An 8,807-nucleotide genomic window follows, 5' to 3' on the forward strand; every position below is an offset into this window, starting at 1 on the left:
TTCTAAGCTACATGAAGCTATGGCCTATCTTAACCATACCCTAATGCCCACTAAGCCTTTTTCCACTGACAACAAAAGACTGCACGTATATGAACACAGAACTGAAGGGACGTGCCTAGGTTTTCATACCCAGTTCTCTGCAACCACATGAAAATACAACACAGACAGTTCCAAAAATTCACAAAACATCTATTCCATATGCATTAATCACTACAGGGTTTCAAACACTTCACTCTAAAACAAGCTTTAGATAACAAAATTACTTCCATCTCAAAAATGTGGAAATACATTTTATAGCACTTACTACTCTCCTTCATTCCATAATAAAGGAATTATACCATATAATAAAGGATATTATGATATAATATCAAGTAATATTTAAAACTCATAATTAGTAACATTAATAGATGGTGGTGTAAAAGTTTTAAGAAGATACCTGTATCTGTGGTTGAATTTACATTTTAAAGAAATAACTGTAGGAAATGCATATATTAGAGTAAAAAAGGATAAAAGGGGTTCAAAAAACATGGAGTAAAACATAACTATTCTAAAATAAAATTAAATGTCTGTGAGGTATGAAGTTAAAAAGAATCCTCATTTTATGTCAACATACTTTTTTTCATATTCAGTAGTGTGAAATACAAGCCTCAAAGATACTCTTGAATGGGAAATCAAGTATCAGTGAGTCTGATGATCCCATGAGTTCTGTATAGTCATTCCCATTACAAAACCCAGTAACAATAGCAATATAACAACTCACTCTTTTCAGTGCATTCTAGAAGTTGTCCAATACTGTTTTCATTCAGAAAACATTTTGGAAGGAAAACATAACAAAAACTATGTAAAAAAAAAAATAATCTGGTTTTGCAACAAGGCATTTTAAAAAAAACAAACTTTGGGAGAAGGCTACAATCTTCTTTAGTCATCATAATCATCTTCAGTCTACAAAAGAAAAACTAAAAGCATGACTGAAACTCTTCTCCCTCGATTTTCTTCCCCCAGTAGACTTAAATTCATCGGTGAAGAAAGAATAAAAATCACTGAAAAAAAATAAAGGAATTTTTCATTACACAGGATGCTAGACAGTTAGTTAAAAATTCACCTAGAAACAATTGAGAGAAGAACAGTGAGCAGCATTAGATTTTAATTGTATACTGCCCTCAATGAAATGAACCAGCTTGAAATCTCACCATAAAAATACTAACATTAGGTTTGGATTTTGCATTGCTACCTATTGTTTTCTAAAGAAAGGAATCTTTTTTCAATTGCTTAGATGCTGAAATATGATGGTGTTCCACTAAATAAAGCCTTTACATTAATCCCGATGTTACTTTTTATTGACCACAAGGTTACATAATAAAATTATACAATTTAACATGCATTAATTCAGGCTTTTAATTTTTTCCTTTTTATTTTGTTAAAAAATGATGAACGATATTTCTTATTTAATAGGTGATTAATGTACTACTCTTTTTCCAAACTGCTTTTGGATGGAAATCAACTTAAATAAAAATACATCAAGTGACCTACATGCTTTGAAAATAAAGTTGCAGAAAACATCTTTTATTTTAAATTAACCAATTTAATAAACCCATGAAATATTATCCTCAAGTGGCATGGGCAGATTCTTCTTTTCCCTAGTGCTCTTCAAAACAGTGGAGCTAATAGTCTATCGAACACCTTGCTTTTACTCACAGATTAACAAATGAAAACAAGTTTTCCTGTCTTTCCAACTCCCAAGAAGCCTCTCAGCTTTGAATAGCCTAGTCATTGAAAGAAACGAATCTGAAAATATGAAAACATTTTGCATGACAGCAAGATGTCAACTGCTAATTTAGCATTTCATCCTGGAAAGACTGGTTTTGTGTCGGTTAGCCCACAAATCCCAAAGGTTCAGTGGTATGACCCTCTTAAATTTTACAGTCTTTAAACAGTAGTTTAAATTAATTGATTTTAATATAGTGGTAGGTCACCATAGTTTTATAGTTAAATAAAATTTAAGTTTGATTTAGATACAAATTATTATTAATTCTATTTCATCCTGACCATGTACATGATCTCCTATTTAGCAGTTTAAAGTTTTAAGTGAGTTTGCATATAAAACTACATAATACTTTGTCCAAAATGCAATTTGAGAATACAAAAAACCCACCTGAGGACATAAATCTTTTCATAATTTCAGACAACGGAAATAAAATGAGAAACAACAAAAGATGAAGTAATACTAGAATTGCAACTTTGACAAAACATTTGTATTTTCTTGAGCAAGAAGGACCACCTTGTGGCCCTAAAATCTAAATCATTCAAACATTTAGCACAAACAGAATGGCCAGATGTTTTAGAGGCAGCTGAAACACCTCATGAAGTTTAATTTTCTCAATTTAAGAAAGAGATTTTGTATTCCACGTCTCTGTTTGCCAAGATGATTATTACACCAAAAAGATGAAAAGTTGTACATCAAAGAAGATAATGCACCACCTAAATTTTGCACTGATTACATTGTAAAATTTCATCTCTTTCTAAAACTAGTACAACTCAAAATTCAAAGTTCTATGTTTGGACTTTGGATGAAATTCCACTACTAGGTGCTGAAAATAATTGACTAGGAAATTTAACACAGGTATTATCATAGTGTGATTTAGGCTGGGAACAACATTGGCGCTCTTAGAGTTAGAGACTTCAGAACAGGAACACCTTTACAGGAGGTTCCTCTGGGCCTCAACCAACTAAGTTCTGCAAGGACCAAGGTTCCATGACCTCTCCAGGCACAACCAGTTGTGAGGGGAAGGCAGGGAAGGTGTCACCCCTCACTGTGAGCATTTCTTCCTTGTCAGGAAGATTTCCCTTGATGTAGCTCACACGCATTGCCTCATGTACTTTCATTGTGCACCTGACGAACTCATCTCCATTTCTTGGACCCTGTTCTGTAGTGAAAGGCTGCAATAGGAGTCCCCTTCAGGTTTCCCCAGACTACACAAACATATTTCCAAGCCTCTCCTCATAGGCCATGTACTCCAGTTCCCACATCATCTTAGCAGCACTTTGCTGGAGTCTCTCCAGTTTGTGAGTCTCTCTCATACTGGGTTAACACAGCCAGATACAGGGTCAGAGGCATGTGGCTGGTCCACATTCAACTTGCTCTTAAGCAGGACCCTCAGGTTCTTTTGTGCCAAGCTGCTCCTGCCCAGTCTGTCCACAGCTTGTAGGGCTGCATGGGCTTGGACTTTTCCTTTGTCCTTGTTGAAGTTCATGTGGTTCCCTTCAGCCAATTCTTTCAGCTTGCTGAGCACCTGCCAGATAGCAGCCCTGCCCTCCAGCACATTAACTGCTCCCCTATCTGGCATCACCCACAAACTCAGCGAGGGTGCATTCCACCCCTTCAACAAATGTGTCACACAGTCTCAGTTCCAGCATCAATACTGTGGTGCAACTTAGGGTACTGCGTATAAAATACATCACTCTTCAGTTCAGCAACAAATCCATGTTAGTAGCTGTAGCAGAACATTACGCTGTATCACAGAAGTCTTTCTCATCAGGTGTAACTTGGGACATACTTTTTATATGATAAATTACTTTCCTGCTGAGTACTGTATTTTAATTAGCATTTTCCTAAGTTTGGACTACATTCAACAAACATCCACTTAACATCTTATTCAACATTAAGACAACTATTTTCTCCCTTGACAAATCCGTGAAATTCCAGTGCAGAATGACAATGCCACAGAGGTTAAGTAAGGCAGGGTGAAGGGTGAGGGACACAGCCCTCATTGCAGCCCTTGAGACCCATCTTGTCACATTACAGAGGAGTAGCTGCTGCCCACGCACGGCAATGGCAAGGGACATGCATTTCAGCAGAGCTCCTTCACTCCTGCTCTGTGACCCCATATCAGACACAGTCATAGTCAATCGACAGATCACAGGTAAGGCTTGCCACCTGCATCGAGCAGGCAGGACTGTCAAACGAGAAGCAAACAACAGTGCTGTGCAGAAAATGCATAAAATAGAGGTGTTATGGTGCAGAAACTATGTTATGGGATACAAGTGAAAAAGCCTACCCCACTGTTAACGTTAACATGTCTGAAGCTTGTGGAAATACTAATGCTTTCACTATGAATACAAGACACTTAGGAAACCCATTCTTATGCTAAGCTGTTTCATGTAACTTATGAACAATATGTACAAACTTATTCTAAAAGACAACTATAATTAAAGTGTTCTGGCTCTCATATACCAACAAAACTACTCCTTGAAAAATTGCCTCATGCCATGAACTGATTTTAAGGAAGAATCTGGTTTTAGATGAACAGACAGATAACTGTAAAGGGCAACAAACAAAGCTGAAAAGACATTCACAGAATAGCAACTCTTCAGCTGGTATCGGTATGGTATTTTTCCTAAAAAGGTTACAAACAATCATTAGCCCATCCTCACCTATGGTATAAAATCACCACTGCATTCCTTTAGTACTCTCTTTACAATTTTGGTCTACAAATAATATTACATATGTAAAAAATGAAATGTTTAAAGTTGAACACTTGTAAGTAGTCAAAAAGCAAATGTTTGAATTTATTAGAAAAGAGACAGCAAGTTAAAAAAAAACAAATTTGCTATTCTATATGCTTATTATGTGCCCACATGTTGTGTATTTTCTGCAGTTTTGGTCTCCTCTGTCGTACCACTTAAAAGAATAAAATAGAATCACAGAGGTCAGAGAGAAAGACAAAAAAAGTCAATAAAAATGGATAAAATGTGAATGGTTTCCATATGAGGAGTGATTTAATAGACTAAGGCTCTTGGACCTGAAAAAAAAAAAAAGACACAACAGATGGTGGACGTAAGCAGGTGAATAAAGAACAATTATTTACTGTCCAATCCACTAATAAGAGAAACAAGTATCGGATTAAATTAGCAGCAGACATGTTCAAGACCAGATGTTTTCAAGAGGAAAAGTTAGAAATCAGTATTCTGGTTTTATAATACAAACTCCTACTGCAAAGACTATCTCCTCTGCTAGCATCATTTAAAATGACTGCTATCTATTAATTTCTTAGCCTAAAGATAGGGTCATCTACCTGTCCTAAGTTAAGAATTTAGTTTGTTGTTATCATCTGACCTTAAAAGCAGTAACAAACATTAAAACTTTTTTCACATGGAAAATATTTACATTTTTAATTACATTTCTAATCAACAGAAACCACGACACTGATCAAGGAGTTAGCAATCAGTGACAAATAATCAAAAATAGAATAGCCATTTCCATTTCTCAAGCAAATTTTGCATCTGATCCTACCCACACAGAAATAAATGGAAACATCTCCATGGACGTACAGAAGCAAAAAAGAAATGGAGATAGCACAGATTTTCTAAGCTGACTATGTCATAAAGTAGAGAGGTTCTCAGGGACCTTCTCCCCCATCATGAAACTAGTATTATCTCAGCTTCCTTTCTACCCAGAATGATAAGACACTTCTCTTTTCCCTACTCTTCTGACAACTGAAATATAATTACCACTTTAAAAAGACTAGTAAGTTCTTTATTTTACCTTGTTCTCATTTAAATATCTCGTTAGATAAATCTTACTAGTGGAAATGAAGAGATACAGTAAATATAACTAGCAACAGAAACATTAAGTATAAATGGTTCAAATCTGACCTGATATAAAATCTGTGGATAATTTTTAAATAAGAACAGAAAGAGAACCAGCAGCTACAAGAAGAATTGTTACTTCACTGCAAATGACAAGATTAAATATACATTGCCAAGCAATGTACACTGCTATCAAGTGTTCTGGAAATAAAAAGAAAGAGGTCAACAACAAAAGTGGATAGCAAAAAAGGGATAAAATATTAGAATGACTTTTAGCTAATGCTTACAGTTTTTAGGTAACACCACTGAATCACCACTCTAGACCAAAGTTTCACAACAGAAAGTAAGCCAAGAAATATTTCTCTTTTTTAAAAATGATTAATGATCTATGGACTTCCATGTATAATTTATTTTAAAAGTGTACGTTTTAATAATTTTAGTTACTCAAAGAAATTGTGAGAAAAATATGCTCACAGAAATAGTACCACTAAATGTATTTCTCATAGTTCAGATAAAACAGTAAGTTTGTGATACAAAGGGAAATTACTACAAGAAATTATACTTCAAAAGATGCCAGGTAGTAGGCAAACTGCCTAATTTAGCAAAAAAAAAAAATAGTAAAAAAAAAATACCTGTAAGATGTGTGTCAAACATACTGAACGTACCACTTTTCTCATCAAAGAACATGTTCCTCCACTGAATGTGACCTATTAGTTCACAAACTAAACACTCATTTGCTGCCTTACAGTTAACTTTCAAAACAAACCTAAAGTTTCTCCATGTCACTCTAGAGACAGGTTTACACAGAAATCAGGAAAGATCTCCCACCAAGAGCTAAACACTCAAAAATTAGCCAAGTGTAAGGATTAAATGCTGACTTTAAATGTGCACTTCAATCTCACATTTAGTTTTATATACAATATAGTACCTTTGCCTTATGCAGTCCAAAACCTGAAAATACTCAGGAAAAAGCCTGAGAGTATCATCTGTGGATCCCTCACATCATTCATTACAAAAGCTGGAAGACTGCAATTGAATCAGGCTGGGAATAATGTGAAGAGAAAATATGACCTAATGGTTAAAGTAGTTGAAAGTTCTCCAGAAGACAGCAAGACTTCTTCCTCTCTTTCAGTTCCCCTGTATTTCGATGGGCAGTAATATAAGCTAACATTTCCAATCAGGCAGTGACTGTGTGTTTGCTTTCCTGCATGCCCATCTCGAATGCCAAGAGTTACAATTTGCAGAAGTGCTAAGCATTAAAAACGAACAGAATTCAAGAAGAATTTCACTCACATATCAACTGTTCTTGTATCCAGTATGATAGTTTCACCTCAGCCCACAAGGAACTTGTCAAAAAGAAGTCTGTAAAGCGTTAGAGGTTTGATTTTTTGTGGTTTTTTTAAAAGGTAGCCCACTCTATTACCTAAAAGGCAATAGACACCTAATGGCTTTCTTTATTTCAATAGATGTGTAACACTACAGTGATGATGATGTAACACAAATTCAACCAAGAAATCAGTAATTTTGCATGTGGCACAAGGTTTTACTGTCATCAGCAAATAATGCAGAGAATCCTCCTTACAATGACAATAAAAAAACCTAATACCGAGTAACACTCGCTGAATAGTTTCCACTACAGACAGCGAATGAGCATAAGACAGCACTAAACAGACTGTGTGTGGCTGATCAAATCTGATATCCTGACATTTGATCCAGCTCACATTTAATAAATGTGGGCATTTGTTAAACATTTAACAAACGTTTAAATGTGGACCTAAGTACAAAATACAGCTTCTTACATTTAGGCTTTATTTAATACTGCTGCTGCTGCTCAACCCCTGCCCTAGCTGCACCAACCTGGACTCAGAAGCACTACGGCCAATTCAGGTCAGCGCTAACTTGAGGATCTCTGTGTCATCTTACACCCTAATAGTATACGCTGTAGAGACGCTTGAATATCCCAGATAACTTGGAAGTCAAGACAAAGCTGTTCCCTACGCCAGATTCAACCTATGAGCCACACATATAATACCTAAGAACTGCACACAGCTCATTGCTCTTCTGTTTCCTTTCTGCATTCTGGATATTTGCAGCTAGACATAGTTTTCATATAACCTATAGGACGCAGTGTTCTAAATCCTCTCTCTTCTCATACCCATAAACAAAAAGTAGGTTCATTCAGTAATTTTCATCTTTGTTTCACAAGGCAATGAGGGTTATATAATGAAACAGTTCAATTTCCTGCCCCATCCTTCTATTGCTTACAAATTCACTGGTTAATTGAAGGCAAAATTGACAGAAAGTTTTAAGAACTTAATACTTCTAGGATTCTATGTTTCATAAAAAAATCAGCAGTCAAATACAATACAGACACAAAACACAGGGACAGTCAACCAGCCAATAAATCCACGCACAGCACATGCAGATGCAGCTGCCTGCTCCCAACCAAACAGCTGGCAGATGAGGAAAGAGAGGGAGGACAATCTTGTCAGAAACACTGGAGAACTCGGGACACTTCAGAGACACTCGGGAGATGCAGGGACAAAACGAAAGGTTTTCAAACACCTAGATACACGACAAGGACCTTGGTATACAACATCAGGAAGGGCATGTGTTACCCTGGTAGGATCACAGGAGGAAAATATGGGAAGTTATGTTCATTAGCCTCATTCCTCTAGCAATAACTTAGTAGATGACAGCACCACCCTGCAAATTCTTTCTTCTCTACTACATTCCTTTTACCTGTATGGCTCATTATTCTCTTTAATACTTCTCAGTTCTTAACACTAAACTCCTCACAATGGAAACCATAGGAAAGAGTTTAAATTCAAAAAGAATTAACTCAGTCTGAAAGGTTCGTCTCTAAATGTGTTCCCCTCCCTGAGAAACGTACATTTTTGTATAGCCTATATGATGTTACAGCATGTTCAAGTGCAGTCCAAAAACCTGGTAAAAGCAGGATGAGGATATGCAATATATGGAATTCCGCCTTAGGTTACAAAGCATCCCACTGCAACCTTTACATTTCTTTTCCCTCCTCCATGCAATTGCAATGTGATTTCCATTGCTACCTCCTCACTCAGACCTCAAAGGTCCAATGGTGACAAAGTTTTGCTATCGCTCAAAAGAGGAAAAGCAGCATAAAGAAACCAAATTAATGCTGCCATGAGGAATATTACCATGGTGATGCTGAAGGATTCTCTGAAGTGAATCCTCAACTC

The sequence above is a fragment of the Rissa tridactyla genome, chromosome 3 (genome assembly GCF_028500815.1).
Source record: "Rissa tridactyla isolate bRisTri1 chromosome 3, bRisTri1.patW.cur.20221130, whole genome shotgun sequence".
NCBI lineage: Eukaryota > Metazoa > Chordata > Aves > Charadriiformes > Laridae > Rissa > Rissa tridactyla.